Below are 4,696 nucleotides of genomic sequence, written 5' to 3'. Positions count from 1 at the left end.
ATAATAATAACTTTATTCATTTCAGAGCCAGATCCCAAATTAACTAACAGCGGGCCTTGGTCACTAAAGGTGGGGGGCCAGAGTCCCAGCATGACAGGCTGAGGCGTCCTCCTTTGCACATTTCTGCATCTCCTAGGACCAGGCCCTCAAGTGCTAGTAGACTGTGCTGCCCTCAGGGGTGAAACAGATGGCCCCTGCCATTCTGAGAGTTAAATGGGCCAATGGATTTGCTTCCTTCCATTTCATCAACCAGCCTGCTGTTTGGTTTTGGAGACAAAGAGGTAGTTTGTTGAGATGGAAAGAGAAATGGCCACACAATGATTGGACCATTTATTTGAAGGAGAACTTTGGGCAGACCACTTAAGAGCACTACCCTCAGTTTCCTCATCTGTAAAACAGGACTGACACAGTGTACCTAACTCAAACATAGGATTAGATGTGAATATGTGTGAGATGCACAGTATAGCACAAACTGGCAGAGAGAACAGAAAAAGAAGAAATTAACATTCATCTGGCCCTCTTGACATGCTAACCTCCTGTATACCACATATATATAATATGACTTGTATACATGGCTTTGTTTATTTCTGGCAGCAGTTTGGCCAGGTAGGCATTGTCACTCCCTTCTGAAATGAGAAAACAGGACACAGCAAAGTTAATTAAACTAACCATGGCCCATAGCTCCACAGCTGGCTTGTAAGAGATTTGGATTGGAATTAAGAGGAATTTGACTTGATTTCCAGAGTTCCACACTGTCTCTCAATATTAATACTGGAGACACTGTTTTGTAAAGTAATGAGCTCCCTCTCACTGGAAATAATCAAATAAACATTACTGGGTATAACGATGGGACGGATTAGCTAGCCAGTGCCCTTAAATTCTAGAATTTGTAATTCTATAGGTCTAACTTTCACTCATTTATCAATCCATTCATATCCATTATTAAATGCATATTTATTGAGAACCTACCATGTGCCAGAGCTGCTCTGGGTGCCAAAGTGATAAAACAATCAACAAGAAAGAAAATAAACAGGGGCACCTGGGTGGCTCAGTTGGTTGGGCATCTGACTTCGGCTCAGGTCTTGATGAACAGGCTCACATGATAATGAGTTCCTGAGAGGCTGGGGTGGGTGGAGGGACATGGGGAAAGGCTCCTTTAGATGGGGGGGCGGGGTGTCAAGGAAGCCTCTGTGTGAAGGGGGTATCTGAACTAAGGCCTGAAGATGAGAAAGAATCAGCCATGTGGAAACAGCAGGGAAGAGCACTCCAAGCAGAAAGAACAATAAATGCAAAGGTTTGGAGGCAGGAACAAACTTGCAAATTAGGGGAACGGAAAGGAGGAGACTAGTGTGCCTGGTGTGTGCTGAGCTCAGAGGGGAAGGGAAACACACCAGGAGCTGGGAGAGGCAGGCAGCAGCCTGGCCACATGGGGCCACAAGTTCTGAATTTTATTCTAGTTGTCCTGGGAATCTCGCAAAAGAATAAAAAAAAGGCCTTCCATTTGTCCCCACCCCAAGGGAGTCATATAAACTCCTTGCAAGTCCGCGTTTGCATTTCTCCATAGAATGGAGGAAGGGCAGCACAATGAATTACCTAGGTCTTTATGGATTGGGACTGCATCTGACAGAGACCAATCTATTCACATCTGGGCAAGAAAGTAAATTCTCTCTGGCAGGCACTAGCAGCATCACCGAGAAACCCCCAGGCTGCAGATGAGAAGTTTCCTTATTTGCCACAGGCTGAAAAAGTATTTGCCCACAAGGCTACTAATCCTGGACTGTCCTTATGCCCAGTCAGACGTTAGCACTCACAGGTTCCCAAGCCCATGATGACACCCGGGCAAATTTTATTTGCACACAAGCATTATCATCACCTCCTCCAAACATTTCTCCTCTTAGCATATGGGAAGAACAAACATCAGAATCTCATAGTTGTGGTATAAACTGGATTTGGACTCAGATAGAGGGGTAAGTTAGAATTCTACACTTCACATGAAGGGAGTTAACTAAACCCTTTGAGCTTGGTTTCCTTATCTACAGAACAGTGGTAGAAAAACAAATCCCACACGACTGTTGTCGAATAAAAAACAATGATGACAACTGTGAAAGCACCCTACATAGTATCTATCATATATTACATGCTCAAAGATGTAGATTTTTTTTTTTAATTTTTTTTTTAACATTTATTTATTTTTGAGACAGAGAGAGACAGAGCATGAACGGGGGAGGGGCAGAGAGAGAGGGAGACACAGAATCTGAAACAGGCTCCAGGCTCTGAGCTGTCAGCACAGAGCCCGATGCGGGGCTCGAACTCACGGACCGCGAGATCGTGACCTGAGCCGAAGTCGGCCGCTTAACCGACTGAGCCACCCAGGCGCCCCAAAGATGTAGATTTTAAAAAATTGGAACAGCTAAACCTTGCCACAGAAACCTAGGATCAGATACAAAACACCACTTGGGAATTTTTGTAAGCCATCTGCATCTTGTATCTGTGTAATAAGAAAAAGGAAGAATGAGAACAAATCCAAATGCAAAACATTACTTCAAAATATAAATATCTTCAGTATCAAGAAAATGTAAAATTTAAATATTAGAATCAGCTAAAATGGGAGATAGTAAAATGAATAATAAATGCAGGTAAAAATTTACAGTTCTGCTTTATGCATACAAGGGGAATAATTAACTAATCTCAAAACATGTAAATGAGGGCTTAGAAGCATTTTCAAAACACCACATCCAATTCCAGTTACATATGCGGAATTTGCTACATTATAATAATTAGGGCTTTTTTTTTACAAAAGATTTATTTATTTTGAATAGAAGTATTAAATATTATACTAATTACTGGTTATTTTACTTTGTACCCAGGGAAAAGAAATGAATATTCATTAGCTCCTTAAGCTACTGATCCTCCACCGACTAGACAGATTTCAACATCACCATGAAGCTGTGGGTGGGTGGAAAATGCTCCCTGTAAAACCAGGCGCTCGCTACAAATCACAGCCCAATGTATTCAGCTAATGTGCACATGCTGGAATCCCCAAGTGAATTCTGCTAACATTGTACCCCTGGAATCCCCAGCTGAGTAGCCAATAAGCGAGAATAACTGTTCAATCAAGAGTAAGTGTTAAATTGATCATAAGACAACAGAATTACTCTGTCTACACAATCCAGTGATCTTGAACAAAACAATTCCTAAAATATTAAATGTGGTTCCACACAATAAAACTAACATTGCCATCTATCCAAAACATGCCTAGTTCATTCCAAAAGAATTTTCAATATACATATTTCAACCATTTTCCAACTTGGCTTTTGATCCTACTCTAAGGAAAATACCCCTGAAGGACCAAGCTTGAGATTTTAATTTATGAGGTATTTTTGCTGTAGCTCAACAGGCAAACATTTTCTCTGGGGAAAGGGAGAAAAACCATGCAGTACATGTCTCAAGACACTAGTCTGGTTAATTTTTTTTTTTCTATGTACCAGTCATCTTTTATTGGGTGTTAATTCTCAATGACAATATAAAAGGATTCAAGGGTGTGAGGCAAAGGTCATGGTGAGGAATGCAGAGTGTGTCCTTCACACTGGGCCCTCTTCAGTGGTACCTGCACAGCCGCTCACGTTTCAGCTCCTTGTAAGAAAGGCAGTAGTTGAAAAGCATGTGAACTGCCAGCACCATAGAAATCCCCACGGCGCTCTCTTTTTTCACATTGACGTAACTGTTTTAACACAGGTAGTAACCTTTTTGAAACACTCCAGCAATGCATTTAGGAGTGATATCCCACCTCAGTATCCAGCTTGGCAGCTCTCCTAGTTTGACAACCATGAGCTGCTTCTCCTTCACTGGTATGACTGATGGCATCTTGGAGTCCTGAGTGTCTGCAGTGAGTCAGGTTAACTTTTAACTTTTGTTCAGTTTAAGGTACCTCTCTGTGTTGGAGTTCTCATGCGTCTTGATTTTTATTTTTTGGTTTGTTAAACAGTTTGTGAACCAATTTATTGCGCGAGCAACTCACTACCACAGAGGAGAGTGGCTGTGGCTCTGGGGTAACGTGATCGTACACAAAGGGCGTTAAGTTTCCTTCTTAGCCTTGCCTATTATGTTGACCTACAGCCCCAATGGGGCATGCTGGGCAGAGTGTTAATTACACCAGACTAAAGTATGTAAATCACAACAGCTTGATAGAGTTAGCTTTCAAGAAAGTAAAAATTCCTCACCATCTAACAGAGTACAGAGTGTGTCTTGGGGCGCCTGGGTGGCTCAGTCAGTTAAGCATGAAACTCTTGATTTTGGCTCAATCATGATCTCACAGTTTGTGAGCCTGCTTGGGACTCTCTCTCTACCTCTCTCTCTTCCCCTCCTGGGTTGCACTCTGCCTCTCTCTCTCTCAAAATAAATAAATAAATAAATATTAAAAAGAAAAAAAAAAAGAGGGTGTGTCTCTATAGGAAATTTCACATTTCTAGGTGTGAGGACAGAAGAGGACTCATTCAACAAATATTTATTGAATAACAAGTATGCGCTGTACTCTCTTACTACTTTAAGTTTGGTTCCTGGACAAGTCACATCCACATAACTTGGGAGATTCTTAGAAATGCAGGTTCAAGGGTCTACCCCAGGCCTACTGAATCAGCATCCCAAGGTGATTCCTACGTTAAAGTTTGAGAAACACCGCTAGACACCATGTTAGGTG

At 41.8% G+C, this 4,696-nt stretch overlaps 1 pseudogene; it reads right to left on the bottom strand.

Annotated features, from left to right (window-relative positions):
* Positions 1-3,509: 3,509 nt before the first annotated feature.
* LOC131518149 (ATP synthase subunit f, mitochondrial-like) lies at positions 3,510-3,864 on the bottom strand (annotated as a pseudogene).
* Positions 3,865-4,696: the final 832 nt, after the last annotated feature.

This window comes from Neofelis nebulosa, chromosome 7, assembly GCF_028018385.1.
Source record: "Neofelis nebulosa isolate mNeoNeb1 chromosome 7, mNeoNeb1.pri, whole genome shotgun sequence".
In the NCBI taxonomy this organism is placed as follows: domain Eukaryota; kingdom Metazoa; phylum Chordata; class Mammalia; order Carnivora; family Felidae; genus Neofelis; species Neofelis nebulosa.
Note: the sequence above shows the minus strand (reverse complement) of the source record. Positions and strands in the feature narration are given on the sequence as shown.